At 40.0% G+C, this 21847-nt stretch overlaps 1 protein-coding gene across 2 annotated transcripts in view; it reads right to left on the reverse strand.

Moving 5' to 3' along the window:
- dsd (attractin-like protein dsd) overlaps positions 1-21847 on the reverse strand; it is a 125478-nt gene that overhangs the window by 34603 nt on the left and 69028 nt on the right. The window lies entirely within an intron of this gene.

A 21847-nucleotide genomic window follows, 5' to 3' on the forward strand; every position in this document is an offset into this window, starting at 1 on the left:
TAAGCATACAGCAATTAGAGAGGGAAGGTGATTACATAAGAACACTCAGTACAGGAGAAAACTGATGCACAGAAACTGGGCAGAATTAGGTTAGGCAACACACCCTTGCCTGGCAGGGGTGAGAGTTTTAACACTAACCTTTATCACCCTTGCCTTTATACAACTGCACTGCACAAGCATTCCGCCAGTCCTCAGGCACCTCACCATGATCCAAACATACGCTGAAAATCCTAACTAACCAATCAATGGCACAGTCACCCTCTTTCTCAGGATATTCAACAGCAAAACCAACCACTTCATCAGCCTTGAATTATACTTTATCGCTGTTTCTCACGTCAGCAATGTAGAGCCAGGAAACAAGATGAATGGCCCATCCAATCATATACACATATGCATACACAGACGCCAATACACGCACATATACATATCAACATATACACGCATACAAAGACATATACATATATACACAGGTACATAATCATTCTTGCTTGCTTTCATCCATTCCTAGCACTACCCCAACCCAAAGGAAACAGCATCGCTACCCCCTACTTAAGCAAGGAAGTGCCAGGAAAATGGGCAAAAAAAAAGGCCACATTCATTCACACTCAGTCTCTAGCTGTCATGTGTAATGCACTAAAACCGCAGCTCCCTTTCCACATCCAGGCCCAACAGACCTTTCCATGGTTTACCCCTGACGTTTTACATGCCTTGGTTCAATCCATTGATAGCACAACGACCCCAGTATACTACATTGTTCCAATTCACTCTATTGCTTGCACGACTCTCAACCTCCTGTATGTTCAGGCCCCGATCGCTCAAAATCTTTTTCACTTCATCCTTCCACCTCCAATTTGGTCTTCTGCTTCTCGTTCCCTCCACTTCTGGCACATATATCCTCTTTGTTAATCTTGCCTCATTCATTCTCTCCATGTGACCAAACCACTCCAACACACACTCTACTGCTCTCTCAACCATGCTCTTTTTCTCACCACACCCTTTCATTACTTACTCAATCAAGCCACCTCACACCACACATTGTCCTCCAACATTTCACTTCTAATACATCCACCCTCCTCCGCACAACCCTATCAATAGCCCATGCCTCGCAACCATATAACATTGTTGGAACTACTATTCCTTCAAACATGCCCATTTTTGCTCTCCGAGATAACGTTCTCACCTTCCACACATTCTTCATCGCTCCCAGAACCTTCACCCCCTCCCCCACCCAATGACGCACTCCTGCTTCCAGAGTTACATCCGCTGCTAAATCCACTCCCAGATATCTAAAACACTTCACTTCCCCCAGTTTTTCTCCATTCAAACTTACCTCACAATTAACTTGTCCCTCAACCCTACTGAACCTAATAACCTTGCTCTTATTCACATTTACTCTCAGCTTTCTTCTTTCAAACACTTTACCAAACTCAGTCACCAACTTCTGCAATTTCTCACCCAAATCAGCCATTTCCTATATTAGCAAAGAACCACTATGAATTGACAAAAAAGTAGCTTTAATCACTCATATTTACCCTCTGTCATATCTAACCCAATCTATAAACAAGCCCCACAGACTTTTTTCCTGCTTTACCCTGACCACTGCACCTGCCTTGGTTCAGCCTGCTGACAGCTCAAAGTCCCTCATATACCACATCACTCTAATTCACTCTATCCCTTGCATACCTCACACCCTTCTGTATATTCAGGCACCTCCTCCTAGGTTCCCCCACCCCCTTTCGTTCCACTCACTTTTGACATGTATACCATCTTTGTCATCCTCTCTACATGTCCAAATAGTTTCATGCTCTGTGTATGCCACCACTCTCTCAACCACTCCTTTCTCAAACACGTTACCAGTTTTTCCAACAAACTTATACCTCTGCAATACAAACATTCTCTTTTGTCCTCCTTGCCTTTATACAAAGAAACTTTACTGCACAGGCATTTTGCCAATCCTCAGACACCTACCCTTGAGCCATACATTCATCCTAATTAACCAGCCAACAACAGTCACCCTCTCTCTTAAGAAATTCAACTGGAATCTCATTCACTCCATGGAGCGAGGGAGTGGGGGCAATACTATTGCAAAAATTTGTTGCTCAACATGCTAAGGTATATTTTTTGGAAAGGATCTTCATTTCACAGTGCAAATATTGAATGATACTGGTGAAATGCAGCTTTTGAGTCATCTGAGTGTTCTGTTTGGGATGAAGTTCCGTAGTTACTTTTTTGAAAGAACTGGTGACCAGGGAAGTATGGCCTAGGTGTGAGTGTATCAAATGAGCTGTTTGTAAAGGACAGTAAGGGATTCTTTTTCCTGTCCAAAGGTTTTGACAATGAAGGTTGAGAAAATATTTAGTTTGTCTGTGGACAGTGTTGATGTTCATTATGTGGGGGATATATGCCGTGTGCATCATATGCAATGCCTAGTCCAGCTGGTGTTTTGTTGAATGGGAACAGTTAGCCATTCAGGGTAAAACAAAGGTAAAGGTTGAATACATCTGTCTGTAGTCAAAATGATGATAGCGGATTCCTGTGAGGATGCAGCAATTCTGTTTAGTGCAAGCTAGCATTCTACTTGTGCACGTGCTGTAGTGCTGCATGCACTGCTCGTGTTATCTATAAAAGACATATGCACATGAAAAGACAAGGACTGGACACATAACCAAATTCATACACCCCTAAGTAATCATAAAGACAAAATCTTAGCTAATGGAGTCTAAAAATCCTTTCTACCCTAATACACTATTTTCATAACCACAAGAATACTGGTTTTGTGCATTTTGTTATTCACTTCATTCATTAATTTCTTTATGACAAATGCTTAAAAATACACCAACCAAAAAAATATGACTAATATTTTGAAAGGATTAACTCACTGTCTTCAAATAATTAAGGTCATGAATAAGGAAAACTATGGTTAAAAAGAAATATCTCCATTTCAGAAAGTAAGCTGGTGGAAAAAAAAAGAAAAAATGTTCCAACTAATTCTAAAGGGTCTAGATATCTAATCTACATTGCACTTATGATCAAATGAGCAATAAAATAATCTCATGAAAATACTCAATCATAAATTCAAAGTAAAAAGGTTTGAATGGCACAAAAACATAAAATCATATCAGATGTACAAAATAATAGTCATGCCAATGCAGTGCACAGGTATCAAGAGTAAGTTATAAGAATTCATTCTACATTCATACATTCATGGTTAAACTACAAGCTCACTACAGCTGACATGATTCTTTCTCAAACTTCTAATCTTATATACCTGCCTCTTTCACTTTAATTTAAAATCTAAAACCATCATCTCTCAATTTTCCATTTTACTTTTCTGTCTCTAATGTTCTCATATGTATTTCTCTATTCTTTCTGCAAATGCAAATCAAATAAATTATTCATCTCTATGCACCATGTTACTTTTTCTAGCATTTTCCCTAAACATAGTGACAAACCACAATAAAACCTAAAAGTATTGGAGAGCTATTAACAAAATATCTAATAAAGTATTCTCCTTATGACACTGGCTATGTAAATGAAATGGTAGTAACATGCCTGTAGGTTGTCACATGCCTGCACCAAGAAGGCTTTCAGCACCTTCATTAAGTATGAAAAAGAAGGAAAAGTAGGTGAACTGGAAAATACAGAATGCAGTACTGGAAATAACGAAGGGCAAACAGGGGGTATATCAACTGCTGTGTTTTTTCAGTTTGAATTAGTTAAGGCATCTCCTACCCATCTATTCAATACAGTAGAAAAATTCTTATATCATAACTATGTGCTACATAGTTACTCACGATAAATGAAACTGATAAACTAAAAACTGAAACTGAGGAAGGAAACTGTCATTACCATCATCACATGTAAAATTATGAAAAGGGATTTCCTCCAACACCTAACTCTTTCTCATGCACATGCACTCCTTTCTTCTAGTTGAGAAACATAGTAAGTACAAAAAGCTGAAGGCAGTTGCATGTGATAACAGAAACCTTGAAAGAGCAAACATAGCAGTTTAAACAAATAACTGATTTCATTATCTTAAAAAGAAACTATGCATTTTGAGACTATAAAATTTTCTGAAAAAGATCCATGAGCATTCAGATATGCCTCAAATGGAATAGATCAGACTTTGCTCTCCTTGGAGTTCCTACTCAGTCACAGAAATTTAAGATGTCAGCGCACTTTTCCTAAAAGAAGCCAAAACTCAACAACCTTAGTGAAACAACCAATTTAACTGCAATATATATCTGATACCTGACCTTAATGGAGCCAATTAAATCAAGAGATACAGTATATACTATATCTGATTTAATAAATAACAGTGCCACAGGGAGCCAGTTTCTTCAATCTGGGGTACAAATGAGTTACACCATTAGACACCCAAGTACAAAATCTTCTGTCCTATTTGACATCCAAGTACAAAATCTTCTGTCCTATTACTTTACTCCATTTTTCCATACTAACAATACTACAGGTACTTCTCAAACCAATAAAAGCAATCTTCTGGTATTCCTTGTAACTCTAGTTCCACTCTGAAAGACTCCAATATTCCCTCATCCCCTGTTACATCTCTTACTAATCTTATAACCCTCTGAAAAAGCATTTATTTCTTTGAACACAAACAAGATGTACAGTATGGACCACTCATGTATTGATGTCCCCTCATACTCCCCATTCTTCATCTGTTTCCTTGCACTACCTCGCTAATGCGGGAGACGGCGATTAAGTATAATGATATAATAATAATGTATGTGTTGATATGTATATGTATGTATATATGCATGTATGGGCGTTTAAATATATATTTACATCTATCTACTATACTTAATTGTTGTTCCTACATCAGCAAGTTAGCACAAAAAAACAGATAAAGAATGGCCCAACTCCCCACATACACATATATTTACATTAATGCACATACATGCACATATCCATACATATGCATTTCAATGTATACATCCATATACATACACAGACATATAAATACATACACATGTACAAATTCATACTTGCTGCCTTCATCCATGTCATGTGTAATGCACTGAAACCACAGCTCCCTATCAACATCCTGGCCCCACAGACCTTTCCATGGTTTACCCTAGACATTTCCATGTGCCCTGATTCAGTCAAATGACACCACGTTGACCCCAGTATTTCACATCGTTCCAATTCACTCTATGCCTTGCACGCCTCTCACCCTCCTGTATGTTCTGGCCCCGATCACTCAAAATCTTTTTCAATCCATCCTTCCACCTCCAATTTGGTCTTCCACTTCTCCTTGTTCCTCGACCTCTGACACATATATCCTCTTTGTCAATATTTCCTCACTCATTCTCTCCATATGTCCAAACCATTTCAACACACCCTCTTCTGCTCTCTCAACTAATCTTTTTATTTCCACATATCTCTTTTAACCCTTCATTACTTACTTGATCAAACCACCTCACACCATATACTGTCCTCAAACATTTCATTTCCAACACATCCACCCTCCTCCATACAACCCTATCTACAGCCCATGCCTCGAACCATATAATACTGTTGGAACTACTACTACTTCAAACATACCCATTTTTGCTCTCTAAGATAACGTTCCCTCCTTCCACACATTCTTCATCGCTCCCAGAACCTTCATCGCCACCCCATCACCGGGACTCACTTCCACTTCCATGGCTCCATATGCTACTAAGTCCACTCCCACATATCAAAAACACTTCACTTCCTCCAATTTTTCTCCATTCAAACTTACATCCCAATTAACTTGTTCCTCAACCCTACTGAACCTAATAACCTTGCTCTTACTTACATTTACTCTCAACCTTTCACAAACTTTTCCAAACTCAGTCATCAAATTCTGCAGTTTCTCACTCGAATCAGCCACCTGAGCTGTATCATCGGCGAACAACAACTGACTCACTTTTCAGGCCCTCTCATCCACAACAGACTGCATACTTGCCCCTCTTCCCAAAACTCTTGCATCTATCTCCCTAACCACCCCATCCGTAAACAAATCAAACAACCATGGTAACATCACACACCCCTGCCACAAACCGAAATTCACCGGGAATCAATCACTCTCCTCTCTTCCTACTCATACACATGCCTTACAACCTTGCTACAAACTTTTCACTGCTTCTAACAACTTACCTTCCACACTGTATACTCTTACGACTTTCCACAAAGCATCTCTATCAACCTTATCATATGCCTTCTCCAGATCCATAAATGCTACATACAAATCCATCTGTTCTTCTAAGTATTTCTCGCATACATTCTTCAAAGTAAACATCTGATCCACACATCCTCTACCACTTCTGAAACCACACTGCTCTTCCCCAGTCTGATGCTCTGTACGTGCCTTCAACCTCTCAATCAATACCCTCCCATATAATTTCCCAGGAATACTAAACAAACTTATGCCTCTGTAGTTTGAGCACCAGGCACTTCACCCTGATCCATACGTATATTGAATATCCTTACCAACCAAACAACAACACAGTCACCCGCTTTCATAATAAATTCTACTGCAGTATCATCCAAACCCGCTGCCTCGCCAGATTTCATCTTCTGCAAAGCTTTCACTACCTCTTCTCTCTTAACCAAACCATTCTCCCTGACCCTCTCACTTAGCTCACCGCTCCGACCAAAACATCCTACATCTGTCACTCTATCATCAAACACATTCAACAAACCTTCAAAATACTCATTCTATCTTCTCACTTCATCACTACCTGTTACTACTTCCCCACTTTTTCCACTTCACCGATGTTCCCATTTGTTCTCTTGTCTTACACACGTTATTTATCTCCTTCCAAAACATCCTTTTATTCTCACCAAAATTTAATGATACTCACTCATCCTAACTTTCATTGCCCTCTTTTTCAACCCATGCACCTTCCTCTAGACCTCCTGCTGCTTTTCTTTATACATCTCCCAATCATTTGCACTCCTTCCTTGTAAGTATCATCCAAAAGCCTCTCTTTTCTCTTTCACTAACAACTTTACATCTTCATCCCACCACTCACTACACTTTCTAATCAGCCCACCTCCCACCTTTCTCATGCCACATGCATCTTTTGCACATGCCATCACTGCTTCCCTAAATGCATCCCATCCCTCACCCACTCTCCTCACGTCATTTGCTTTCACCTTTTGCCATTCTACACTCAATCTCTCATGGTACTTCCTCACACAAGTCTCCTTTCCAAGCTCACTTACTCTCACCACTCCCTTCTCCCCAACATTCTCTCTTCGTTTTTGAAAACCTTTACAAATCTTAACCTTCTCCTCCAGACGATAGTGGTCAGACATCCCTCCAGCTGCTCCCCTCAGCACATTAACATCTAAAAGTCACTCTTTTACATACCTATCAATTAACACGTAATCTGATAATGCCCTTTCACCATCTCTCCTACTCACATACATATACTCACGTATATCTCTCTTTTTAAACCTTCCAGGTATTCCCAATCACCAGTCTTTTTCAGCATACAAATCCATAAGCCCTTCACTATTTCCATTCACAACACTGAATACCCCATGTACACCAATTATACCCTCAACTGCCACATTACTTACCTTCACATTTAAATCATCCCAACACTAATACCTGGTCTTGTGCACCAAAGCTGCTGACACACTCACTCAGTTGCTCCCAAAACACTTGCCTCTCATGATCTTTCTTCTCATGACCAGGTGCATAAGCACCAAAAATCACCCATCTCTCTCCACCACTTTCAGTTTTACCCATGCCAATCTAGAATTAACTTTATTACACTCTATCACACACTCCCACAACTCCCACTTCAGGAGTAATGCTAGTCCCTCCTTAGCTCTTGTCCTCTCACCAACCCCTGACTTTACTCCCAAGACTTTTCCAAACCCCTCTTCTCCTTTACCCTTGAGCTTCATTTCACTCAGAACTAGAACATTCAGGTTTCTTCCCTCAGACATACTACCTATCCCTCCTTTTTAGCCTGAGTCAGGTATCCATTTTATCAACTAACCCTAAGGGGTGGATGAACAGATGGGTTGACTGTGGATTGACTGCTACAACCAGGATTCAAATCTATGCACTCCACCCTGAGCGGCCCATGGTGCGTCATGGTCAGGAACGCTAACTGCTACACCACAGTTCATTTTCACAGCCAAAGACAGGTCAACCTTTTTCCCTATTAATACCCATGTTTCTCTGGCTTCCTTCTTGCCCCTACCTCTATCATACTGTCTTATGCCAATGACTCAACTCTGCATTCATGCACTTCTTCAAATTTACTATATCTCTTGCTTGTAGGAACATGTTGTGGAAAGGGAGAAAGAGCAAAGCACAAAAAAAAATTACCGAAGATAGTAGGGAGGGTATGGGGGGATTTTATTTCATGTGTAGTAGGGCGACAACAGAAATGGATGAAGGCAGCAAGTATGAATATATACATATGTATATATGTAGGTGTCTGTATGTATATGTTATGTATACGGTGAAATGTATATGTATGTATATGTGAATGTATGGGCATTTATGTGTATACATGTGCACGTTGTTGGGTTGGGCTATTCCTCATCTGTTTCCATGCACTACCTCGCTGATGTGGGAGTCAGCGATTAAGTATGATAAATGAAATATAGTTGAGGAGAAAAAGAAATTTTGGAAGGAAAAGCTGTATCTTCATAAAATAGTGACTAAAGCAGGGTAAAGTGTGTGAAATAAAAATTCAAAGCAGAAAAAAGGTGATGTACCTGATTTAAAGAAAATCAAGTAAGGATCCTGGAAGAAGAATAAATGTGAATTTAAAGGAAAATATCAAACAATCTTGGAAGATGGCACTGACAAAGATGTGAAATCTGTGTGAGGCATGACTGTGTAGAACAAATCCGTGAGACTTATTCTGATAAAGGATAAATTTTATTACAATGATACTTAGGATGCTTTTGCCTGCTGGGAATGACACAAAATGTACTTGGAACCCCACATGAGTTATCTCAGGATAACAATTTTGAGAACATAAATCCCCTGAGTTAAACCAGGATACTAATTATGTATTATCCAAAGTATACTTGGAAGGGAAGGAGTTAAACTATTTGTTCTGACACTACAATGAAGTTAAGACCAAATAACAACTTCAAGGATATTTTTCAGACATTTCAGTCAAACTCTATAACACAAAAACCAGAAATACTTTTTACAGAGCCATATGAACTCTGATGGTACTAAAAATTTTATTATAATGTCAGTTATGAGCATTGAAATACATAATAAAGAAATAAAAGAAAAAAGGACAGAACAGGTGCAGAGCCAAACCATTCAAAATAGATTTACAGGCACATGGTCAACTGCACAAATCCAAGACCAGCATAACAGTACTGTCAGACTATTAAGAGTTTAATGTCAAAAACTATTTTATCCTTTTGGAAGTAACAGCTAAAAAAGAAGACTCTAACACACTCAATAAAAAAACAAACTATCTATGAACTTATGACAATTGGGAGTCAAAAAGACATCCTCAGAAGGCACAATACCATACTGACAAATAACAATACATAAAAGGAAAAGCTTTTTGAAAAATAGCATATAAAATGACCATCATGAGAAAAAAGTGTTAATCATTACTGCAATCACTGATTGATGATTAAAACACAAGACTTGAAGTTACTTATATAGTGCAACACAGACTCTGCCTTCACCAGATCTTACATCCAAACCACATTGTTTTCACTGAACAACCATAAGCTGCTGTTGCTATCATATTGGCTGTATTTCTAGTGCTCACTACTTAACCTAAGTTCAATGTTCTCCAGGACATAAAGACTAAAGGCAATTCAGCTCCTAGTTTCACTCCTAAAAATTTCACTTCACTTCAGACAAAAACTGAGATTCTTTCTGTGTTTATCAGTAACAAATTATCCTCCAAAAAATATTTTTCAATCAATCAAATGACATCTGCTGTTTTGATCCAAATGTTCAAAACCCCAAAGGCAATAATGCGAACCTGATGGTTTGACCTTTTTAACTCTGTTTTGTTTAGTATATTTTCATCAAGGCTTATCATGAAAGTGATTTTTCAAAAATCAATCTACCTATCATGAAAAATTGATATACTTATTTTTTACTAAAGAAACTATCATAATACAAATACTGTGCTGGATCTCAGGAACTGTTAATGCTTATAAAACAAGCGATCCTGCACAGACATTAAAACAAGGTGTCATGAGGGATGCTAGATTCACCTTAGCTGAAGCAAAGATAGTGAACATTTTACTTTATAATGACAGTTCATATAATTTTACAAATTGATAAGATATGTCTTCTTGGTGTAATAAGTAAGATATAAAGCAAAACTATGATTCATTATGCTGCTAGGATTAATGATCCTCTTATAAAATAAGAATAAAACAGATTTTAGAAAGCAAGAATGTGTACAGACAGTGTGTTTATACAAAAAGAAAAATACCTATGTTGTCGTAACAGGTTATGGTAAAAATGGAACAAGATAAAAGTTAAAATAAATATACTTCAGAAAGCTCTGATTCTCTACTGAAATATAAGATAACTATGAGAATATCTGGCAGGAGTTTTATAATGGCAACAATGCTTAGCGTGGTGTTAGTGAATGGTTTGAAGTACTATTCTCGGAAGGTTAAAAGTGCATTATGTCACTAGTGATGTTTAATTTTTTCTTTGGAGCATTGCATGAGAAGAGAGTGAAACTGGATGACTGTTATGTAGAAATAAACCATGATGAAATAGAATGAATAAAATTGTAGGTCACTGTGTTGAACATGTAAAATCTCTGATAGATAGATAGTCACAAATATATCACAAATATAATCTTTAACAAATGATGGTCACAGCATAATATTATTTTGAATCAGTGAGCAAAAAGACTTAATGAGTTAAGTATTTAGGAGTGACAATCAGCAAGAATGACAACAGGAAAGCTCAAGCTTAAGAGTAGAATCAAAGAACGGTGAAAGACTTTATGTGTATATGAGCTCTGACGAACTGGAAGAATCTATATGTAAAAAGTGGAAGAAGCTTACAAAGTGGAATACCTGTCCCAATTTTGGCATATGACTGAGAGTCTAAGTCCTTAGTTTTCCAAAGTCCAGATACATAAAAAGAACAGCAGAGATAGGTAAACGGTATAAGGTACCTGGAACTAAGAAAACATACAGAGAAAAGAATGAACAGATGAGAAATATATGTGGAGCACAGCAAACATTAGCAAGATGTGTCGATGAATGCCTTTTATATATATATTGTATAGCCATATAAAATACAGGAAAAATGGTACAGCCATATAAGATGGATGCACAACAGATGGTGTGGCCATATAGTAAGCATGACAAATGATAGTTTGGTAAGGAAGAAATAAGGTGCTAAATATGATGTCTACATAGCAAACCCATATCATAAAAAAAATAGCCAGATAAAGTGAGTGAACTGCTTATGGTTACAGATACTTCAGATGATACTAGAGGAATGGTTTTTGACAATGAGCAATGGAATTCTTTCGAGTGAGAAGGCAAAAGTATGTTAATGGAAATAAACCATGCATGTAAAATAAAAAAAAAGATGAAGAACTTACATCAGTGTGGAAGCACATGTCCACTTTATCACAAAGGATATAGAGTGAGGATATGTATGAGTGAAATTTTTTTTTTTTTTTTTTTTTTTTTTTTTTTTTTTTATACTTTGTCGCTGTCTCCCGCGTTTGCGAGGTAGCGCAAGGAAACAGACGAAAGAAATGGCCCAACCCCCCCCCCCATACACATGTATATACATACGTCCACACACGCAAATATACATACCTACACAGCCTTCCATGGTTTTCCCCAGACGCTTCACATGCCCTGATTCAATCCACTGACAGCACGTCAACCCCGGTATACCACATCGCTCCAATTCACTCTATTCCTTGCCCTCCTTTCACCCTCCTGCATGTTCAGGCCCCGATCACACAAAATCTTTTTCACTCCATCTTTCCACCTCCAATTTGGTCTCCCTCTTCCCCTCGTTCCCTCCACCTCCGACACATATATCCTCTTGGTCAATCTTTCCTCACTCATTCTCTCAATGTGCCCAAACCACTTCAAAACACCCTCCTCTGCTCTCTCAACCACGCTCTTTTTATTTCCACACATCTCTCTTACCCTTACGTTACTCACTCGATCAAACCACCTCACACCACACATTGTCCTCAAACATCTCATTTCCAGCACATCCATCCTCCTGCGCACAACTCTATCCATAGCCCACGCCTTGCAACCATACAACTTTCTATTATTATTATCATTAATATCATTATTATTAATATTATTATTATTATTTTTATCATTATTATTATTATTATTATTGTTATTATTATTATTATTATTATTATTATTATCATTATTATTATTATTATTATAATTATTATTATTATTATCATTATTATTATTATTATTATTATTTTTTTTTTTTTTTTTTTTTTTTTATACTTTGTCGCTGTCTCCCGCGCTTGCGAGGTAGCGCAAGGAAACAGACGAAAGAAATGGCCCAACCCCCCCCCATACACATGTACATACACACGTCCACACACGCAAATATACATACCTACACAGCTTTCCATGGTTTACCCCAGACGCTTCACATGCCTTGATTCACTCCACTGACAGCAAGTCAACCCCTGTATACCACATCGCTCCAATTCACTCTATTCCTTGCCCTCCTTTCACCCTCCTGCATGTTCAGGCCCCGATCACACAAAATCTTTTTCACTCCATCTTTCCACCTCCAATTTGGTCTCCCTCTTCTCCTCGTTCCCTCCACCTCCGACACATATATCCTCTTGGTCAATCTTTCCTCACTCATTCTCTCCATGTGCCCAAACCATTTCAAAACACCCTCTTCTGCTCTCTCAACCACGCTCTTTTTATTTCCACACATCTCTCTTACCCTTACGTTACTTACTCGATCAAACCACCTCACACCACACATTGTCCTCAAACATCTCATTTCCAGCACATCCATCCTCCTGCGCACAACTCTATCCATAGCCCACGCCTCGCAACCATACAACATTGTTGGAACCACTATTCCTTCAAACATACCCATTTTTGCTTTCCGAGATAATGTTCTCGACTTCCACACATTTTTCAAGGCTCCCAAAATTTTCGCCCCCTCCCCCACCCTATGATCCACTTCCGCTTCCATGGTTCCATCCGCTGACAGATCCACTCCCAGATATCTAAAACACTTCACTTCCTCCAGTTTTTCTCCATTCAAACTCACCTCCCAATTGACTTGACCCTCAACCCTACTGTACCTAATAACCTTGCTCTTATTCACATTTACTCTTAACTTTCTTCTTCCACACACTTTCCCAAACTCAGTCACCAGCTTCTGCAGTTTCTCACATGAATCAGCCACCAGCGCTGTATCATCAGCGAACAACAACTGACTCACTTCCCAAGCTCTCTCATCCCCAACAGACTTCATACTTGCCCCTCTTTCCAGGACTCTTGCATTTACCTCCCTAACAACCCCATCCATAAACAAATTAAACAACCATGGAGACATCACACACCCCTGCCGCAAACCTACATTCACTGAGAACCAATCACTTTCCTCTCTTCCTACACGTACACATGCCTTACATCCTCGATAAAAACTTTTCACTGCTTCTAACAACTTGCCTCCCACACCATATATTCTTAATACCTTCCACAGAGCATCTCTATCAACTCTATCATATGCCTTCTCCAGATCCATAAATGCTACATACAAATCCATTTGCTTTTCTAAGTATTTCTCACATACATTCTTCAAAGCAAACACCTGATCCACACATCCTCTACCACTTCTGAAACCGCACTGCTCTTCCCCAATCTGATGCTCTGTACATGCCTTCACCCTCTCAATCAATACCCTCCCATATAATTTACCAGGAATACTCAACAAACTTATACCTCTGTAATTTGAGCACTCACTCTTATCCCCTTTGCCTTTGTACAATGGCACTATGCACGCATTCCGCCAATCCTCAGGCACCTCACCATGAGTCATACATACATTAAATAACCTTACCAACCAGTCAACAATACAGTCACCCCCTTTTTTAATAAATTCCACTGCAATACCATCCAAACCTGCTGCCTTGCCGGCTTTCATCTTCCGCAAAGCTTTTACTACCTCTTCTCTGTTTACCAAATCATTTTCCCTAACCCTCTCACTTTGCACACCACCTCGACCAAAACACCCTATATCCGCCACTCTGTCATCAGACACATTCAACAAACCTTCAAAATACTCATTCCATCTCCTTCTCACATCACCACTACTTGTTATCACCTCCCCATTTACGCCCTTCACTGAAGTTCCCATTTGCTCCCTTGTCTTACGCACCCTATTTACCTCCTTCCAGAACATCTTTTTATTCTCCCTAAAATTTACTGATAGTCTCTCACCCCAACTCTCATTTGCCCTTTTTTTCACCTCTTGCACCTGGGTTTTCAGAAAAGAGGAGTGAATGTTGGGGTGAAGAGGGTGGTGAGAGTAAGTGAGCTTGGGAAGGAGACCTGTGTGGGGAAGTACCAGGAGAGACTGTGTACAGAATGGAAAAAGGTGAGAACAATGGAGGTAAGGGGAGTGGGGGAGGAATGGGATGTATTTAGGGAATCAGTGATGGATTGCGCAAAAGATGCTTGTGGCATGAGAAGAGTGGGAGGTGGGCTGTTTAGAAAGGGTAGTGAGTGGTGGGATGAAGAAGTAAGAGTATTAGTGAAAGAGAAGAGAGAGGCATTTGGACGATTTTTGCAGGGAAAAAATGCAATTGAGTGGGAGAAGTATAAAAATGAGTGAAATAAAAGGCAATAACCTCGTCCACCTCATGTGAATACATCAACAGATGCTGTTACAGGTATATAGATGGCCTGAAATACATATCAATACTTGTGTAACATACTAAAGTGTAAAGGGATAAGAAGGATATATTTCAGAGGTTGAGGGTGTATTTATGAATAGAAGGAAAGAGGGGAAGAAGGGTAAAGCAAAGTGTGGCAATTGATCTGCAGAAACATGTCAGCAAAGTAAAATATAATCAACACAAGATTACTGCATTTCTGACTGCACATTGAGCAATGTAGTTTATAATGACAGTGTTTGTGCACGAAGAAAATCAGAAGGAAGTACAGTGAAATACTTAAATTAGCACAATCTGTAACTCAATATGGTAAGGAAAACAATTTTAGTGTTAGATGATAATAACGTAAAAGTCAAAATATGAGACTGGTTCTTCAGACAAGCAGTGGTAGATAGCAGAAAGAAATGCTCATGAAAAGCAGGTGAAATGTATTAATGGATCATGTAACTGAAGCCAACAATATAGAAAAATGTGAAACACATCCCCTAGCAAGCTTTTTAACATAGAAGTAATAAAGATTATTTGAAGAATGCAAAATACAAAGGGAAATGTGATGTAAAAATATAATCAAAGGAAAAAGATGAAATTATGTCAATATAGAGGTTTCAAATGTAAAGATGATTATTCCACCAATCCTATAAAGGACAGCAAGGAATTAGAAAAAAAGGATATTATTAGAAATACAGTGAGAAAGGCATATGGATAGAAATTGCAGAAAATGAGGAATGCCTATATCATCTTATATATAATTTCATTATACTTGATCGTCATTTCCCATGTCATAGAGGAAGCACCAGGAAAGAGATGAAGAATGGCCAATCCACTCATTTTTTTTTTTTTTTTTGCTTTGTCGCTGTCTCTCGCGTTTGCGAGGTAGCGCAATGAAACAGACGAAAGAAATGGCCCAACCCACCCCCATACACATGTATATACATACGTCCACACACGCAAATATACATACCTACACAGCTTCATGGTTTACCCCAGACGCTTCACATGCCCTGATTCAATCCACTGACAGCACGTCAACCCCGGTATACCACATCGATCCAATTCACTCTATTCCTTGCCCTCCTTTCACCCTCCTGCATGTTCAGGCCTCGATCACACAAAATCTTTTTCACTCCATCTTTCCACCTCCAATTTGGTCTCCCACTTCTCCTCGTTCCCTCCACCTCCGACACATACATCCTCTTGGTCAATCTTTCCTCACTCATTCTCTCCATGTGCCCAAACCATTTCAAAACACCCTCTTCTGCTCTCTCAACCACGCTCTTTTTATTTCCACACATCTCTCTTACCCTTACGTTACTTACTCGATCAAACCACCTCACACCACACATTGTCCCCAAACATCTCATTTCCAGCACATCCATCCTCCTGCGCACAACTCTATGCCTCGCAACCATACAACATTGTTGGAACCACTATTCCTTCAAACATACCCATTTTTGCTTTCCGATATAATGTTCTTGACTTCCACACATTCTTCAAGGCTCCCAGGATTTTTGCCCCCTCCCCCACCCTATGATCCATTTCCGCTTCCATGGTTCCATCCGCTGCCAGATCCACTCCCAGATATCTAAAACACTTTACTTCCTCCAGTTTTTCTCCATTCAAACTTACCTCCCAATTGATTTGACCCTCAACCCTACTGTACCTAATTACCTTGCTCTTATTCACATTTACTCTTAACTTTCTTCTTTCACACACTTTACCAAACTCAGTCATCAGCTTCTGCAGTTTCTCACATGAATCAGCCACCAGCGCTGTATCATCAGCGAACAACAACTGACTCACTTCCCAAGCTCTCTCATCCCCAACAGACTTCATACTTGCCCCCTTTCCAAAACTCTTGCATTCACCTCCCTAACAACCCCATCCATAAACAAATTAAACAACCATGGCGACATCACACACCCCTGCCGCAAACCTACATTCACTGAGAATCAATCACTATTCCTCTCTTCCTACACGTACACATGCCTTACATCCTCGATAAAAACTTTTCACTGCTTCTAACAACTTGCCTCCCACACCATATATTCTTAATACCTTCCACAGAGCATCTCTATCAACTCTATCATATGCCTTCTCCAGATCCATAAATGCTACATACAAATCTATTTGCTTTTCTAAGTATTTCTTGCATACATTCTTCAAAGCAAACACCTGATCCACACATCCTCTACCACTTCTGAAACCACACTGCTCTTCCCCAATCTGATGCTCTGTACATGCCTTCATCCTCTCAATCAATACCCTCCCATATAATTTACCAGGAATACTCAACAAACTTATACCTCTGTAATTTGAGCACTCACTCTTATCCCCTTTGCCTTTGTACAAAGGCACTATGCATGCATTCCGCCAATCTTCAGGCACCTCACCATGAGTCATACATACATTAAATAACCTTACCAACCAGTCAATAATACAGTCACCCCCTTTTTTAATAAATTCCACTGCAATACCATCCAAACCTGCTGCCTTGCCGGCTTTCATCTTCTGCAAAGCTTTTACTACCTCTTCTCTGTTTACCAAATCATTTTCCCTAACCCTCTCACTTTGCACACCACCTCGACCAAAACACCCTATATCTGCCACTCTATCATCAAACACATTCAACAAACCTTCAAAATACTCACTCCATCTCCTTCTCACATCACCACTACTTGTTATCACCTCCCCATTTGCGCCCTTCACTAAAGTTCCCATTTGCTCCCTTGTCTTACGCACTTTATTTACCTCCTTCCAGAACATCTTTTTATTCTCCCTAAAATTTAATGATACTCTCTCACCCCAACTCTCATTTGCCCTCTTTTTCACCGCTTGCACCTTTCTCTTGACCTCCTGTCCCTTTCTTTTATACATCTCCCACTCAATTGCATTTTTTTCCCTGCAAAAAATCATCCAAATACCTCTCTCTTCTCTTTCACTAATAATCTTACTTCTTCATCCCACCACTCACTACCCTTTCTAATCAACCCACCTCCCACTCTTCTCATGCCACAAGCATCTTTTGCGCAATCCATCACTGATTCCCTAAATACATCCAATGCCTCCCCCACTCCCCTTACTTAATACGTATATATATATATATTTTAAATATTTATTCATTTTATTATACTTTGTCGCTGTCTCCCGCATTAGCAAGGTAGCGCAAGGAAACAGACAAAAGAATGGCCCAACCCACCCACATACACATGTATATACATACACGTCCACACACAGCACATATACATATCTATACATCTCAACGTATACATATATATATATTTATCTTTATCTTATTTATTTTGCTTTGTCGCTGGCTCCCGTGTTAGCGAGGTAGCGCAAGGAAACAGACAAAAGAATGGCCGAACCCACCCACATACACATGTATATACATACACGTCCACACACGCAAATATACATACCTATACATCTCAATGTATACATATATATACACACACAGACATATACATATATACACATGTACATAATTCATACTGTCTGCCTTTATTTATTCCCATCACCACCCCGCCACACATAGAATAACAACCCCCTTCCCCCTCATGTGTGCAAGGTAGCACTAGGAAAAGACAACAAAGGCCCCATTCGTTCATACTCAGTCTCTAACTGTCATGTAATAATGCACCGAAACCACAGCTCCCTTTCCACATCCAGGCCCCACACAACTTTCCATGGTTTACCCCAGACACTTCACATGCCCTGGTTCAATCCATTGACAGCATGTCAACCCCGGTATACCACATCGTTCCAATTCACTCTATTCCTTGAACGCCTTTCACCCTCCTGCATGTTCAGGCCCCGATCACTCAAAATCTTTTTCACTCCCTCTTTCCACCTCCAATTTGGTCTCCCACTTCTCCTCGTTCCCTCCACCTCTGACACATACATCCTCTTGGTCAATCTTTCCTCACTCATTCTCTCCATGTGACCAAACCATTTCAAAACACCCTCTTCTGCTCTCTCAACCACACTCTTTTTATAACCACACATCTCTCTTACCCTTTCATTACTTACTCGATCAAACCACCTCACACCACATATTGTCCTCAAACATCTCATTTCCAGCATATCCACCCTCCTCTGCACAACTCTATCTATAGCCCATGCCTCGCAACCATATAACATTGTTGGAACCACCATTCCTTCAAACATACCCATTTTTGCTTTCCAAGATAACATTCTCAACTTCCACACATTTTTCAACGCTCCCAGAATTTTCGTCCCCTCCCTCACCCTATGATTCACTTAAGTTCCATGGTTCCATCCACTGCCAAATCCACTCTCAGATACCTAAAACACTTCACTTCCTCCAGTTTTTCTCCATTTAAACTTACCTCCCAATTGAATTGTCCCTCAACCCTACTGTACCTAATAACCTTGCTCTTATTCACATTTACTCTCAACTTTCTTCTTTCACACACTTTACCAAACTCAGTCACCAGCTTCTGCAGTTTCTCACACGAATCAGCCAACAGTGCTGTATCATCAGCGAACAACAACTGACTCACTTCCCAAGCTCTCTCATCCACAACAGACTGCATACTTGCCCATAAATGCACATATACATACATATACATGTGTCTGTGGGGCCTGGATGTGGAGAGGAGACTGAGTGTGAACAAATGTGGCCTTTTTTGTCTGTTTTCCTGGTGCTACTTCGCTGAAGTAGGGGTAAAGATGCTGTTTCCTCTGGGGCAGGGTGGTGCCAGGAATGGACGAAGGCAAGCAAGTATGAATATATACATGTGTATATATGTATATGTCTGTGTATGTGTATGTATACATATGTATATTTCTTGATATGTATATGTATGTATATGTGCGTGCATGGGCGTTATGTATAAACATATGTATATGAGAGGATGGGTCTCTCTTCGTCTGTCTTCCGGCACTACCTTGTTGACACAGGAAAAGGTGATCAAGTATAATAAAAGTGTGTGAAAGGAGAAAGTTGAGAGTAAATGTGAATAAGAGCAAGGATATTAGGTTCAGCAGGGTTGGGGAACAAGTTAATTGGGATGTAAGTCTGAATGGAGAAAAATTGGAGGAAGTGGAGTGTCTTAGGTATCTGGGAGTGGACTTAGCAGCGGATGGAATCGTGGAAGTGGAAGTGAGTCACAGTGTGGAGGAGAGGGTGAAGGTTCTGTGAGCAATGAAGAATAAGTGGAAGGAAAGAAAGTTATCTCGAGCAAAAATGGGTATGTTTGAAGGAATAGCAGTTCCAACACTATCATATGGTTGCGAGGCAGGGGCTATAGATGGGGTTGTACGGAGGAGGGTGGATGTGTTGGAAGCGAAATGTTTAAGGACAATGTGTGGTGTGAGGTGGTTTATTGAGTAAGTAATGAAAGGGTAAGAGAGATGTGTGGTAAGAAAAAGAATGTAGTTGAGAGAGCAGAAGAGGGTGTGTTAAATGGTTTGGACATATGGAAAGAATGAGGAGGGAAAGGCTGACAAAAAGGATACATATGCCAGAGGTGGAGGGAAAAAGAAGTGGGAAACCAAACTGGAGGTGGAAGGATGGAGTGAAAAAGATTTTGAGCTATCAGGGCCAGAACATACAGGAGGGTGAGAGGCTTGCAAGAAATAGGGTGAACTGGGATGATGTGGTATATCGGGGTTGATGTACTGAGAATGGACTGAACAAGGGCATGTGAAACATCTGGGGTACACCATGGAAAAGTCTGAGAGTGTGAATGAATGGGGTCTTTTTGTCTGTATTCCTGGCGCTACCTTGCTGAAGCAGGGGATAGCAATGCTGTTTTCCTGTGGGGCAGAGTAGCGACAGGAATGGATGAAGGCAAGCATGTATGTACATGTACATGCATATGAATGTAATGTTTGTGTATGTGTGTGTATATCTATGTATATGTTGATATGTATATGTATGTAAATTTTTTTTTTTTTTTTTTTTTTTTTTTTTATACTTTGTCGCTGTCTCCCGCGTTTGCGAGGTAGCGCAAGGAAACAGACGAAAGAAATGGCCCAACCCCCCCCCCCCCATACACATGTACATACACACATCCACACACGCAAATATACATACCTACACAGCTTTCCATGGTTTACCCCAGACGCTTCACATGCCTTGATTCAATCCACTGACAGCACGTCAACCCCTGTATACCACATCGCTCCAATTCACTCTATTCCTTGCCCTCCTTTCACCCTCCTGCATGTTCAGGCCCCGATCACACAAAATCTTTTTCACTCGATCTTTCCACCTCCAATTTGGTCTCCCTCTTCTCCTCGTTCCCTCCACCTCCGACACATATATCCTCTTGGTCAATCTTTCCTCACTCATTCTCTCCATGTGCCCAAACCATTTCAAAACACCCTCTTCTGCTCTCTCAACCACGCTCTTTTTATTTCCACACATCTCTCTTACCCTTACGTTACTTACTCGATCAAACCACCTCACACCACACATTGTCCTCAAACATCTCATTTCCAGCACATCCATCCTCCTGCGCACAACTCTATCCATAGCCCACGCCTCGCAACCATACAGCATTGTTGGAACCACTATTCCTTCAAACATACCCATTTTTGCTTTCCGAGATAATGTTCTCGACTTCCACACATTTTTCAAGGCTCCCAAAATTTTCGCCCCCTCCCCCACCCTATGATCCACTTCCGCTTCCATGGTTCCATCCGCTGACAGATCCACTCCCAGATATCTAAAACACTTCACTTCCTCCAGTTTTTCTCCATTCAAACTCACCTCCCAATTGACTTGACCCTCAACCCTACTGTACCTAATAACCTTGCTCTTATTCACATTTACTCTTAACTTTCTTCTTCCACACACTTTACCAAACTCAGTCACCAGCTTCTGCAGTTTCTCACATGAATCAGCCACCAGCGCTGTATCATCAGCGAACAACAACTGACTCACTTCCCAAGCTCTCTCATCCCCAACAGACTTCATACTT

The sequence above is a fragment of the Panulirus ornatus genome, chromosome 4 (assembly GCF_036320965.1).
Source record: "Panulirus ornatus isolate Po-2019 chromosome 4, ASM3632096v1, whole genome shotgun sequence".
Classification (NCBI taxonomy): domain Eukaryota; kingdom Metazoa; phylum Arthropoda; class Malacostraca; order Decapoda; family Palinuridae; genus Panulirus; species Panulirus ornatus.